The sequence below is a fragment of the Saccoglossus kowalevskii genome, chromosome 18 (genome assembly GCF_978046115.1).
Source record: "Saccoglossus kowalevskii chromosome 18, keSacKowa6.1, whole genome shotgun sequence".
Classification (NCBI taxonomy): Eukaryota; Metazoa; Hemichordata; class Enteropneusta; family Harrimaniidae; genus Saccoglossus; species Saccoglossus kowalevskii.
Window position 1 is genome coordinate 12,442,747 of NC_140658.1, and position 15,617 is coordinate 12,458,363.

At 36.1% G+C, this 15,617-nt stretch overlaps 1 long non-coding RNA gene across 1 annotated transcript; it reads right to left on the reverse strand.

The window, feature by feature from the left end:
• Positions 1 to 696: 696 nt before the first annotated feature.
• Positions 697 to 8,763, reverse strand: LOC146731564 (uncharacterized). The gene is made up of 3 exons (XR_014927099.1): positions 8,678 to 8,763; positions 5,089 to 5,174; positions 697 to 900 (listed from the first exon to the last, which is right to left on the reverse strand). It is a non-coding gene; the product is annotated as an uncharacterized LOC146731564 (long non-coding RNA).
• Positions 8,764 to 15,617: the final 6,854 nt, after the last annotated feature.

Below are 15,617 nucleotides of genomic sequence, written 5' to 3' on the forward strand. Positions count from 1 at the left end.
GACTGATTGAAGCATTTCTTGCATTGTTTGCACTGAAATGGCTTCAATCCTGTATGTATAAGCATGTGATATTTTAGACTACTAGACTGAGTGAAGCATTCCTTGCATTGTTTGCACTGAAATGGCTTACATCCTGTATGTGTATGCATGTGCTGTTTTAGATTACCCGACTGAGTGAAGCATTTGTCACATTGTTTGTACTGAAATGGCTTCACCCCTGAATGTACAAGTATGTGGTCTTTTAGATGGCACGACTGAGTAAAACACTTCTGACATGTTTTGCACTGGAATGACTTCGATCCTGTATGTGTAAGCATATGTTGTTTTAGACCACCAGACTGAGTGAATCTATTTTTACATTGCATGCACTGAAACACCTTTTCCATGGACTGCACACATTTAGGTTCTCTGTTGATTTTGTCAAAACCTCTACTGGTATATGGCATTTTGCAGTCTGTATTTACTTCCATTATGAGGTTATATAAGTATAGCTGAGCGTACGGGTTAGAATGCAGTATGAAGGTAATCTTATTGGATGTGGTCAATTTGAAATATACTAGATTGTAAAAAATCAACAAAACTCAGCAAGCAATCACATTACACATTTCCCCCCAATGAACTAATAGACAATTCTAATATCGCACATTTTAGTTGTGTTGTTGTTTTCATTAATAATTCGAAGCATACCATGTGACATTGCAAGCATAATTCTCTATGTGTATATGTTGGTAAGTTTCATATATATTTTCAGTGACTTGAGTATACAAATGTTTAGGAATTCGTCTCACTTCTCTGGAAATCTTGAAAATCTTGGGAAATGAAATGTACTACATTGTGTTCCAGGGCTTCATTGTGTGAAGTGTTCTTCATCTATAAATTGGCAGCAAGTTCAGTTTTCACCTACAAAATAACAGAATGAAACAATACAACAAAATATATTTGGAGTGCAACATCATGAAATGATGGATATCTAACTGCAGTATACCATGTATTTATGTGCTTCTACAAAGCCTAGCCTAAACCTATCAAAATATTATTAACTGGCATTGTAGATTGTTATCTGACAAGAATGATTCCAGCATAATAAGCGGGTCTAGCTCGAATGCTAGTTTTATATGTGTCTCTACAGAACCTAGGATAAAACATACATGTAAATACACTGTAAGTGGAATGTATCTAAATAAAAATACGGTGTGATAACAATGCAGCCTATCTATCTGTAATATAAGATTTATATGTGTCTCTACAGAGTTTATCAACATAGCTACATGTAAATACTATTTAGAGATAACGTATCAATGTATAAGTATTATGTGATCACAAAGCACCATATCTAGCTAATTTTCTGTGTGTCTCAGAGTCTATGAAAATAGCTACATGTGGTACAATAAAAAATGATAATAAAAGAAAGGTGTGATATCAGAGCAGCCTACATAGCTAGAATGCTAGTTATTTACGTTTCTGTTTGGAGCCTGGAATATTACCTACATATCTTCACAGAACAATGGATAATACAATGTAGATGCAATGTATTAAAGTAAACGTATGGTATGATGTGATATCAGATCAGCTTATCTGGCTAAAATGCTCGTTGCATATTTGTCTTATTAGAGCCTGGATTATTACCTACATGTAGATACAATGTATTAAAGATCGACATGGTTTATAAACAGGCGCGGGTGGAGTTTATTATTCAAGTAAAGTCGCCTCACTCACATTAATATCTGTGTATAAAAGCTCCACAAAAAATATTATATTTCTGTTTTTCAAACGTGAGTGGCGCCATGAATGTTCAGGTTAGTTATAAATAAAAACAGAATAGTAATGAATTTTGCCGGAAAAATGGTTTTCAAAAGCGTCGAGTTTCCAATTTGCCGGCACTGTAAGCCCCACCCACATCGTTTTCAAAATGCCTACTTTGAATATGAGGTGTATTAAACGCTACCAGTGCATTGCTGATACATACAATGGAATGAATTACAGGAAAGAAATCAGAGTTTGTCAAAACCAGACAGAATATAAATTGTCTGTCTGAAAACACAGACGGTGGTTGAAGTCAACTTGTCTACGATAAACGGCATTCTTAAGCCGTAATAACAATTTTTCCTGTAGTTATGATATACTAGTATATGCACTCGATGTACATTTTTATTTATTCAACAATCTTCGCTCACTGCGCTCATCAGGAAAACTCCACACGATGGTGTGTGGTCGATCGACAATCTCGTTCCATTCACGGTTATTAGTAATTATGTTCAATGTAGAATCGCTTGGAATAAAATTCTATGCGCATGTCATGAAAAACAATCAACAATTTGTTGACGCTTTCCACATAACTTATACAGTAAAAGTATGGTGTGATGTGATATCAGAGCAGCCTATCTAGCTCGAATGCTAGTTATCTAAGTGTCTTTGTAGAACAAAGAACAAAATCTAATTGTGGATGTAATTTATTTAAATAAAGATAAAGTATGGTGTGATATCAGAGCAGCCTAACTAGCCAAAATGCTAGTTATCTATGTGTCTTTGTAAAACCAAAAATATTACATGTATATACAATGTACTAAAGTAAACGTATTATATAATTTGATGGGCTTAGCTTGCTAGAATGCTCGTTATATGTTTAACTTTTTTGAGCCTGGATTATTACCTACATGTAGATGCATTGCATTAAAGTGAAAGTATGTTATTAAATCAGAGCAGCCTATCTAGCTAGTATGCCCCTTATACATGCGTCTCCTTAGGGCCTGGAATCTTACCCACATGTAGATGCACATGTATTACAGTAAAAGTATGGTGTGATGTAATACGAGAGCAGGCTATCTAGCTAGAATGCTCGTTGTATACATGTCCTTTTGGGGCCTGGAATGTTACATACATGTAGATACAGTGTATTACAGTAATAGTATGGTGTGATACCAGAGCAGACTATATAGCTAGAATTAGACACTGACTGGAGTCTAAGGTGGGTAATTTAACATAGTGAATTTATGCAGAGGGTTTTCAACCCATCTATTCACATAGTTCATACCCACCATAGACTCATGTCAGTCAACATCATCTGCGATTCAGCCAGCAACAGAGAGAGAAATCTAGGTCAGGGGAAGCCCCATGAGCTCATAGATTTTCTTCCACAGTAGGGACCTTGTGTCTATGTTGGGTAAGAACTGTGTGAATAGGCGGGTTGAAAACCTTCTGCATAAATTCACTATGTTAAATTACCCACCTTAGACTCCAGTCAGTTAGAATGACCATTTTGAGTCAAACGCAGAAAGATGGTGGGTTTCCATGCATAAAAGGGTGTCCATAGCCCGGCACAATATTCCCTGCTTACGACTACCACTTAGATAAGACCAGTGACGGTGTCTTAACTTGACAGTGTCGTGCCCATAACAAAGCAACTGCAGAAAGGATGACAGAGTTGCACGACAATGCTAGACCTAAACTCAGATGCTTGAGTGACTAGCATTCCGAAAAAAAGAGGCTGAAACAGTTCTGCATGAGGGCATAGGCCGAAAATGAGACCTGGACATGTCCAAGAAGTGCTGACGGGAGAAACTTCTCTGCACAAATCTGTAGCAGAGACTACTCTTTCCCCTATGTGCAGTGATCCCTGTGTTCATCTGGGCTTGCTCAGTAACCCAAGTCTCACCCACTAGAACAGGTCCCACCGTAAAAGGACCTTCCTCAATTGTTTGGGTGTCTCTTTGGTAATAAATGCCCGCCCTCAGTATATGCTAGAGTGGGAGGGCACCTGATGCAAGAGCCAATGATTCAGTGATCGCACAAAGCCCATGTGCTCGTACTCTGTGTCTCTGTAGACCCTGTGTCGAGGATGCCAGATGGTCACAGACCTTGCACACTGACGCAGTGATTCACCTGGAAATGAAGTCGGGTAGACTGATCTGTCCTACTTACCCTGGTTATAACACATGAACATGTGCTTGCTGCCATGCCTCGATTCCCTAGTACGATTCTCGTAGTAACTCAACGCTCGAACTGGGCATAGAGGCAATTCTCTATGATGGGTGACAATGCTGGCATATAGCCAACAGTAATAAATCTTGCACACTGCCGCAGTGATCCACCTGGAAATGGAAGTCGGGGAGAATGGTTTGTCCTGCTTACCCTAGTCATAACACATAAACATGTGCTTGCTGCCATGCCTCGATTCCTTAGTACGATTTTCGTAGTAACTCAACACCCAAACTGGGCATAGAAGCAATTCTCGATGGTGGGTAACAAGGCCAATGATCGCTGCATAGGACAAGCCCAACTCGTCAAACAAATGGATGAAAACGTCAGCTACATGGTCAACAGAGATGGCATGGATCAACCTCCCTTCCACTACACCAACGTATGCCCGCCATTTTAGGACGCAGGCTGCATTGGTGGAATCCCTATTTGCCTTGGCCAGGTCGTTTGTAGCTCGCTCAGATAAACCTGAGTTCTTTTGCACACACAAAAATAAGAAAAACAAATTAGCCTACCAGCCACTACGTCTACTGTTACCAACGGTTCACAGCTTCTTCAGAAATCTCAGTCGAAAAACTGGAGACTGAATCACACTGTTTTTGCTAGGATGCTCACTTGATGCAGAGAAAAACAGAAGTGAAGTCATAAGGCAAGATGATGTCCCCTGCCTTGCCTCGGTGACGTGGTTCATGATGTGGAAGAAAAATATATGAAGTCATAGGGCTTTCCCTGACATAGATTTTTGTCTTCGTCCTTGGTTGAATGGCAGAATAATGCCTACAGTGGTAATTGAACGTAGTGCATGCTTGTTTTATATGTGTCTTTACAGAAGCATGGATAATATACAATGTAGATGCAATGTACCAAAGTAAAAGTATGGTGTGATATCAGAGCAGCCTATTTAGGTAAAATACAAGTTTCATGTGCAGAACCAATATGTAGACACAATGTATTGAGATATCTTTCTATAGAACGCTAGTTTTCTATGTATCCACAAAACCTGGCATGATAGCTACATGTGGATAAAATGTTGGTAGAATGTATGAAAGTAGAATAAGACATAACAATCTACATGTATACATATTTAAAATTATCAAAATGAACTACACTTACCTGAAGTGGATTCTGCATGTGAAACCTTTAGTCTGTACACTACACTACACTACACTATACAATCTGATTCTATCCAATATATATATCTAAGTTAAAATAGTATAAAAGATTATGTTGTTATTAAAGGACTTAAAGTATAAATGATAAAAAAATACCAGTGTTTGGTTGTGTCAAGAGTGGCGAACAATTTGCCTCATATTTAGCAAGCAATTTGCTTAATTTATTCTTCAGCACGAGTAGCACTTTTATTTTCAACACCAGAATTAGTATTATTTCAAACGTTTTTTTTTTTTCAAATCAGATGTTGGTCGTGATTTCTACTTGATTTCTGAAGTACCATAAGCATGTTGTACATTTCGACATAAATTTGCTATTTTTCATTTTCTTTAAATATTTTCTTTGGCATCGAGATGATTAGCCAGTCACGTACCAGACTAATTACATATACATGTTGAACTAATTGAACTTAGCTGCTTTCTGACTTATAGAACAATAATCAATTGAAATTATTAACAATAGATCTGAAATGGTTTGGAGTGTGGCATTGACCACCAAGCATGACAATGCTACCAGCTGTTTGTGACCTTGGGAAAACACTGATTACACACAAAAGATTAACAATAAAGCAAACAAAATCATTGAAACTACAAAGAGTTCAGAGATTTGAATGATGAATACAAGTCATTGGTATAACCCAGTCTCCAACAGCTCTTCTACATAAAATAAAATAGTATAAAATCATAACTTTGAAATCATCATTACATCATTTTGGTGTGAATTATGTAAATTTGAGCCCTTCTGTCACTAAGCCTTTGTTTTACTGCTCCGCTGTTAGCGTTGAACACGTGCTGGTAATTTGCATACCATACATCTAATGCAAAACAACGTAGTTAGGAAGTATCCATCTAAGTCGGAGATTGTTAATTATTTTCCTACTCAAATTAATTGTGCTTGCTAAACAATTAAACCGTACTCTTGATCTAATTAGTGAGCAAATATATAGCTGATTAAAATGTGTTTCTGGTTACCAATAAGCATCCTTTATTGTGTTAAGTCTTCCATGGGCAACGACGTGATGGTAGATCCATTGATAGTTAATTACTTTTCAAATTTATCATTTCCTTCAAGAAGTCTCGGTTTTAGTATTTTTTGTTGTCATATTTATTTTCTTTATACTTTTGAACGCAAGTTGTTAAATTGAGAAAAAAAATAATTATGGTGTAAATACCTCGTTCGATTAATCTCCACAACTGCAAGTACATAAGATAAAGAAATAAATCCTTAGAATGAATATTTGATGTTGAAAAAATGTTAACTTCTGAATTCAAACCCTTAATGAATTCCACATAGGGTATAAATACCTCTATACCACAGAGGGTATTCCTCTCTCTCCTGAATTGATTTTGCAAATATAGGGCACACCATTTCGACACTTTAATATCGAGCAAAACTAACTTTGTTTCTGTTTATTTCTTGTCAAAATCAGGTAATTGTCAGTTTAATTACCATGTTTACTTAATATGCTGTTTTCTTACTTATTTTTTTAGTTCTGCATGGCAGCGTATCATGCGGTTTTTCTTTTCTAATATTCTTTATTTACATTTTATGGTTTGATATTTTTCAGTTTATTAGATTTTAAAGCTAATTTTGTTTTATCGCAATGGCATATTTGTGTACCATTCCACAGGGTTGTTCTTTGACTAGTGTTCATTTTGCTGACTACTTCAATGTTCTGATTAGTTGAATGGGAAAGCTATAACGATTGATTTGGTATTTGCATCTGTTTATCCAGTTTAATCCACACCCCTGGCGTTTGTATTTTGTTTTTTTATTTCCCATTTTGCTACGTTGTAATATGCTACCACTTCCCTGTTTTATTGTAATATTTGAGTGTTGATGATGTCTTCTTTGTCTGTCTCGCCATGACCTAGTTTTAAAATCACGGCCAGGTTGCAACAAAGTGCATGACCTTTGACTTTGAATTTGACAACTGACCCACAAGACCACGATGGATTGACTGGTTGTGTTTGCATTTGATGAGACTATACAGTGTGTATATATATAGAAAAAATATAACACGTTTCTATTTTTGAATTACAATTGTCCAAAAAATTGCCAATTTTGTGTTTTTACTTGTGTAAACTATATACATCCCATAACCCGTTAGTGTACATCCTGCCAATTGGGTGTTTTCCATTTGCGTTGTTCATACCTGACCCGACCCTAACCCTAATGCCAAGACACGTTCCTGTTAATAATTGTTCAATAATGATACTCTGTTGTGCACTGTCTGCGAGTAAGTTGCATTGATGTCAACTGATTGAACAAGTTGTGTTTAAGTAATTTCCACTATTAACAAGTGGTTAAATTGTGACAATAAATGTGTGGAAATATATTTGAGACTTATTTTGGTGTAGACAAGTTGCGCGTAATTAATTTCCACCAGTACAATTTGTTAAATTGAGGAAATAAATGTATGGACTAATATTTGAGTCTTATTTTGGTGTAAACAACTCGCGTTTGATTAATTCCCACAATTACAAGTTGTTAAAGTGAGAGAATAAATGTGTGAACAAATTATTTTGGTGTAGACAACTCTCATTTAATAATTTTACACCATTTAATAATTTTACACCATAACAAGTTGTTAAATTGTGAAAATAAATGTGTGGACAAAAAATCGAGACTTATTTTGGTGTAGGCAACTCTCGTTTAATAATTTTACACCAGTACAACTTGTTAAATTGAGGAAATAATTTGTATGGACTAATATTTGAGTCTTATTTTGGTGTAAAGAACTCACGTTTGATTAATTCCCACAATTACAAGTTGTTAAATTGAGAGAATAAATGTCTCAACAAATATTTAATACTTATTTTGTTGTAAAGAACTCACGTTTGATTAACTCCCACAATTACAAGTTGTTAAATTGAGAGAATAAATGTCTCAAAAAATATTTAATACTTATTTTGGTGTAAACAACTCATGTTTGATTAATTCCAACAATTACAAGTTGTTAAATTGAGAGAATAAATGTCTCAACAAATATTTAATACTTATTTTGGTGTAAACAACACACGTTTGATTAACTGCCACAATTACATGTTTTTAAATTGAGAGAATAAATGTGTGAACAAATTATTTTGGTGTAGACAACTCTCATTTAATAATTGTAAATGACCATACGACCATTTTGCAACGAAGTGCGTGACCCTTCATCGTTCTGTTCAACTTTTAAGCTATGATTTATTACCGTTATTATCATTATATTGTCACGTGATTTGTTTTACCTTATGTGTAACATCTTAAGTATTGTAATTGTATTGTTATTGTAATTTGTATATACAAATTCGTATATACTGAGGAAACGACCCCGATTCTGTGAGACTATTACCATCAGTTATTCCTCACCAGTGCAAAGCAAGAAACGGAATGGTCGCATGTGTTGAGATTACACGCCGCTGAGACAACAAACGCGTTCTGTTCATACATACAGTGTTCACATGTATTAATTATAATTTCACGAGGTCCATAACTCAAACATGAATATCTAACGAGTATACTCTAATCGTAGATATAGATCACTTACTTCGCTCGGAATATTCCTCAGTCCTGACATAAGCTCGTCCTGTAAATTCTGTTTCATGCACGCAATCGCACAATGGCGGAAACCCCGTTAACCTCAAATTAATGCCCTCTACGGTGACAACAATAATTAACAGTGGTATTGCCTCTAGATGGCGCTCTTGTTAAATGATTTTGTATCACAGGTCATCACAGGTTATTTCTGCATAGTAGTCACGCTTTAGACAGGTATTGTTATTGTATTGTATTGTGATTTTTGATTTACGGGTATGTAAAACGAAATTACATTAACGGATGTAACTGATAACTTTTCCAATGAAATCGTTAGCACCCCGTTGACAGTCCAGTCACACTGGTTCTCACCACAAGAGGTTACGACCCCCCCCTGCCAAATGCTAAGAACAACTGAAACTAATAAATACATATTTACATGACAAATTTTCCACCTATGCGGATCTGTTTGTGCAGGAGTTTTACGACCGTGTGCTTTTACTGACGTCAACCAAACTTGTTATATGGGAAGTTGGCACCCAAGGCTCACAAGTGCTACACCTTCCCCAAGGGTGACCTGGAGGTAGTTGTGGCAAAGGGTAACCTCATTCTCCCACGTACATAGACTCCACAATCGGATGTAGTTTAAAATGTATTTGTATTGTATTGCACTGAAAGAAAACCTTACCTTCAGTACCTCTTGTATATCTGAAAATCATGACGATCTACTGTACAAGGCCTTACCCTTGCTCAAAATAATGGAAATCATATAATAAATACAGTTTGGTAAATAAAGCAATCATACATCATTAAATTGAAGTACCAACGACCTGAAACCCCGAAAATCACTAATACTTTTTTCCGATCAATCAGCCTGCACTATATATATGCACACATTTTTATAAGATAGATACTGGGCTATTCAAACAGTTATACGATTCACGCGTTTATGACAAGTTCTGTTTTTTTGTATATATGTATATATGTAAATATGTGTGCGCAGACTGTATATAATTTCACTAATTCTTATCGACATTTTATGAAAAAAATATATTCATATATGACCCACTAAAAGTATTTACGCACCGCACTACACAAAGTGGCTAACTACGATATCGTATAATAAAATAGCGAGTTAGAATAACAAAATTATAAACTATGGCGGCATTTTGAAACGATATGTTATGACTTTGAAATTATTATTTTTTGGAATCAAATTTTCGCAAGTTTCTCCCCATGAATATTGTTTTATTTTCAGTTTGTTAGTTAGTCTGGCATTTAGATCAGACAATACTAATTTATAATTTAAAAAAAAATGCGCGACAAACTCTCAAAAGTGTGTGTATTTGAAATGAGTTGTAAGATGTTATCTGTTGCACCATGTTTTCTGCCGGTAATGCTGAGAGGAACGTGGGATATTTGCCAACTTTTATGGTGGCCTATATATATATACAAATTTGTCCGCTACATGAAAATTCGTCCACTACTTGAACACCGCTGTGCTACTTGAAAAAAAATCTGTCGGCTACTTGGGAATTGCTCCGCTACATGTAAATCGATTGGCTACTTGGCAATTGCTCCGCTACATGTAAATCATTGGCTACTTAGGAATTGCTCCGCTACATGTAAATCGATTGGCTACTTGGGAATTGCTCCGCTACATGTAAATCGATTGGCTACTTGGGAATTGCTCCGCTACATGTAAATCGATTGGCTACTTGGGAATTGCACCGCTACATGTAAATGGATTGGCTACTTGGGAATTGCTCAGCTACATGTAAATCGATTGACTTCTTGGCAATTGCTCCGCTACATGTAAATGGATTGGCTACTTGGGAATTGCTCAGCTACATGTAAATCGATTGGCTACTTGGGAATTGCTCCGCTACATGTAAATCGATTGGCTACTTGGGAATTGCTCCGCTACATGTAAATCGATTGGCTACTTGGGAATTGCTCAGCTACATGTAAATCGATTGGCTACTTGGGAATTGCTCCGCTACATGTAAATCGATTGGCTACTTGGGAATTGCTCCGCTACATGTAAATCAATTGGCTACTTGGAAATTGCTCCGCTACATGTAAATCGATTGGCTACTTGGGAATTGCTCCGCTAAATGTAAATCGATTGGCTACATGAAAATCAGCGGCTACATGAAAATCGGTTGGCTACTTGAAAATCATGGTAACACATAATCATTCAATTTGTAAATACATATAACACAAAGGGGAAACCGCATTGTAACCAAAACATGTCTTCCTAACGTTATTTGTAGGACCCCGAGTGTGGATGGGCTTTGTGTGTCGTGCCAAAAGCGCACACATTGCAATTATTTTAGATAACTTAGTGTTTTTCTGTGTAATTAGATTTAGTGGTTCAATCGCCTTTGCGATGATAATCGAAAAACAAAATCATGATCATTAGTGTGACCTACATACAACTTACAGTTGCGAATAATGTGGAATGTGTACAACGTGTAGACACTCTTTTTACAGATGAACTAAAACCAAACTTAGTAGTATTAAAGTGTTTCATGTTTGCTTAATATTCGGATGCCATGAAACTCATTTTTCTTATGTAACCGTGATACACGGTACAGTCGAATTTGGCAACGAGTTGTACTTCTTAGAAGTATGTACTGTGAAATTTGTAATTGTATAGGGTTAAAATGACCTGCTGACTTGTAACCTGTTTATCTTCAAAGCCTAGAGTCTGTATGCATTAAATTAATTAAACACATGCAAGTAGGATTCAAGCTGGCAGGTTGCTTGAATTCATTATATTTAACAAGCATATAGGAGCTTTGCTTCACCAGTCGATTCACCGTAAATTCGTCCAAATTCAAACTCGTCCCACGAGTTGATTCGTCCCGATTCGCATTCGTCCCATTGTGTGGTCAGCATTACGATCTTGGACAAAGTGATGTCGATTCATGTTTGTGTGCTATGAATTTTTGGCAGCAGATGACTGCATTCATTCCGTGCTTTACGCTTTCTAGAATCACTTTACTTTGAGATGAATACTCGCGTATAACTAGCATTTCAATTACTTTGAGCATTACACCATTCGCTATTTCTCACTTACATTTTATTGTCAAAGGGATGTTTAAATGTTCTTGCTTAGTATCTGTATATTCACGCATCGGCTATCAATCATGTTATTTGCTATAAATAGTTGTTACTTTCGCAGATTACTCGAACAATTCAGCATCATCATCAATATTAAGATGTAACCTTTTGCTGTAGCTTTCATATTTTATTTTCATATTTGAATATATCCGAGAACTATGATGTGATTTGTATTTACCTTAGTAGTAGCTTCGCGATGAGTGCCTTCGCAATGATTGGTTTCTGCGATGAGTGGCAAAAACTTTTCATCAGTTTGTGTCATTAACAACCAGTGTTATCTAGAATACAATATATAATTAAAATGATATAAAGTATATGAGATATATAATTATATGCATAAATGATACACACAAATGAGAAAACGCTTTCCGTGTTAAGAGTTATTTAAATTAATGTTTGTTAACAATTTTATAAACTGGCTTGGAAATTCCCACCACCAATACAAATTTGCATAATTCTGTTTACTTTGCATGTGTACTATGAATGTATATTTTAATACATATTGTCATATAACATAGACAATAATAATTTGTCCATTCCATGAGACATTTCCTCTATCTGTGTAACTTCATATTTTAGTGTAAAGTAATAAAAATGATATACGTTACTTGGGATGTAATATATCCTAGCTAGTTTCTAGTGGAACCCCTCATATTACTTGACAATAGTCTATGAATATGTTGCGAACGATGAAAGTGGTATACGTTAACTGGAGGAGACAACTTAACACATACTGTCCATCAATTACTGAGATACAAAGGGTGGCAGCCGCATGACTCAAGCTTTTGACAGGGTGTAAAATCGCGACTTTACGTACCTCTTGGTCTTTGATATAGCTCTATAAAATTCACTACATTGTGTTGAATCCATGTGGGCATGGAAGCTGTGATGTTTTCCACTGAAGAAAACTTACTGTGAACACATGTGTGTATAAGTGCTATTTATCCGTTTTCAACGCATGACCCCCTCCCCGCCACCTTCACGAACTCCAATATGTCGCGTTTTTTGTTTGGATCAGGACAACTGCGATTTAGCGAGGGGTCACTGTATCACTAATGTATTGCAATTCAACAAAATAAAATTAAGAAATTGCAATATAAAATATTCCACCAGTGACAATGATGGGTGTATTTCACGGTTAGTGTTGGTTAAATAAATATTTGCTCACTATTTTAGAAAATGGCTTGGTAGTTCCCACCACCATCATATATAATGTTACATCATGTTGGCAAAAGTTTAACTACCGGTAAACGAAAGTCACTCAAGATAATTTTGTTTACTCTGTATGTGTACTACGGTTGCATTTTGTTATTTGCTATCATTTTAATGGTGTGCATATTTTACCGGCAATACATAACGGTACACTTTACAAAAATACCCATTATATATTTATCAATTATAGTTACCATTATAAAACCAGAACAAAAGAAATAATGATAACGTGTTATTTCATGCGGAAATTCTAATGAGATGCATTTTTATTTTGAAGTATCATGTTCATGTATACCATAGGGTCCATAGTATCGTTTACTTACTGATACTACTGACTACACTTTGTACTTGGCAGTTCCCATCATAATTATCGGATTATTTGGAAACATAATATTGTAATGTAAATTTCTTTTACTAATGTTTACTAATGTTGACGCTACCTTTAGAGACTCATGTTGACTATGCGCCGGATCGTTTACTAATTTAATACTTATCAGTGTAAAATTCGACGGAGGAAAAGTCAGGAAAAGTCATAATAGTCAAGAAAACTTAAAGAATGAGAATAGTCTATCAGCCGTTGCTGTCCACACCAGCGATATTTGCACATAGAAATTGAGAATCATAATTGCATATAAATGAGCAATACAGCTATTCCGGCCATCAATCGAATCATCAGTCTTTATGATTGATTTAACTGATAATTGCTTAGATGTCTGAGACCGAATGTTGAGTTGAGTTCGAGAGTGTGTTTACATTTACCGCGATGTCAACGTTATTGATTACATCACAGCCCCCAACACTGATTGCTTTAGAGGCGCGTTGAAAAGGAAGCCTATTTTGGGCTAGTTCCATTGTCGCATTTCGGAGTGTAGAGAGAGAGGACTTTGGCCCTATGTCCTATGGCTCTTGTGTTTCAAGCCAAAAAAACAACACAGATTCCCGGGGATGTGGGAATAGGTGACAAATTCCAAAACAATGAAAGAAAATCGTAACTTACTGCACATGAATTTCATGATGAAGTTTTCAACATTGTGGTGCGTGACTGCAGTCATTGAAACAAAAATAAGGGATTCTGAAAACGCAATTGATGGCATGACAAAAAACGCAATGTAATGCAAGTTATGCAATATCACGACGAATGTGTATATTTTCAAAATATAAATTTACTAACACTAAATTCTTGTTATTTACATTCGTTGAATAAATGTATCTAGAAGGGGATGTATGTAGTAATACGTTGGAATAGTTTTCTAATAATGCATAGTAAATGTTACATTACAAAATATATTTCAATGATACACGACAAACAAAAATCATACTGTACCAATATACTACTAGCTGGAGACCAGGTGTGAATAGATAGATACACTAGATATATATCCAACATATTAAAGGCAAACATGTACATGTTTACAATCCTATGATCACCTTCATTCAATAGAAAACGTTGTCTGTTTCATCTATTTCATATCAAAACATTATGATCTAAACGTCATCACGCTTTTGCATATATGACGAATTAGAAAAATACCACATGTCTGAAGGTTTCTGTGCCCTTACTTCTTACAACATTTTGGTCCAGTTTATCGATTTTATAACTCAACTTCTCATTCCCTTTCAATGCTATCTCATTTTTAGAAAGAAAGTACATTCTGAATGTCTCTGTTCCCTGACTCACTTGTTCAATGCCACTCCTGTTATCCTCTTGAGTACTTTTCAAAAAATCTAACATGAACAATGATCCCTTCTCCAGCTGATCAGCTTTCTTTATGGACTGGATATTACGAGTGTGCATCTGTTCTCCTAGATCGCTTGAATAAACAAAACTCTTCTCACATTCTTTGCACTGGATGTGATTTTTTAGACCACCAGACTGATTGAAGCATTTCACGCATTGTTTGCACTGAAATGGCTTCAATCCTGTATGGGTAAGTGTGTGATATTTTAAACCACCAGACTGAGTGAAGCATTTCTTGCATTGTTTGCACTGAAATGGCTTCAATCCTGTATGTGTAAGCATGTGAGTTTTTAGATTACCAGACTGAGTGAAGCATTTCTTGCATTGTTTGCACTGAAAAGGCTTTAATCCTGTATGTGTACGCATGTGCTTCTTCAGATTCCCCGACAGAGTAAAACACTTCTGGCATTGTTTGCACTGAAATGACTTCAATCCAGTATGTGTAAGCATGTGATATTTTAGACTACCAGACTGGGTGAAGCATTTCTTGCATTGTTTGCACCGAAATGGCTTCAATCCCGTATGTGTAAGCATGTGCTGTTTTAGATTACAAGACTGAGTGAAGCATCTGTCACATTGTTTACACTGAAATGGCTTTACCCCTGTATGTACACGCATGTGCACTTTTAGATAACTTGAACTAGTATAAGGCTTCGCACATTGTTTGCACTGAAATGGCTTCAATCCTGTATGTGTAAGCATGTGATATTTTAGACCAACAGACTGACTGAAGCATTTGTTGCATTGTTTGCACTGAAATGGCTTCAATCCTGTATGTGTACGCATGTGAGTCTTCAGATTCCCCGACTGAGTAAAACACTTCTCGCATTGTTTGCACTGAAATGGCTTCAATCCTGTATGTGTACGCATGTGA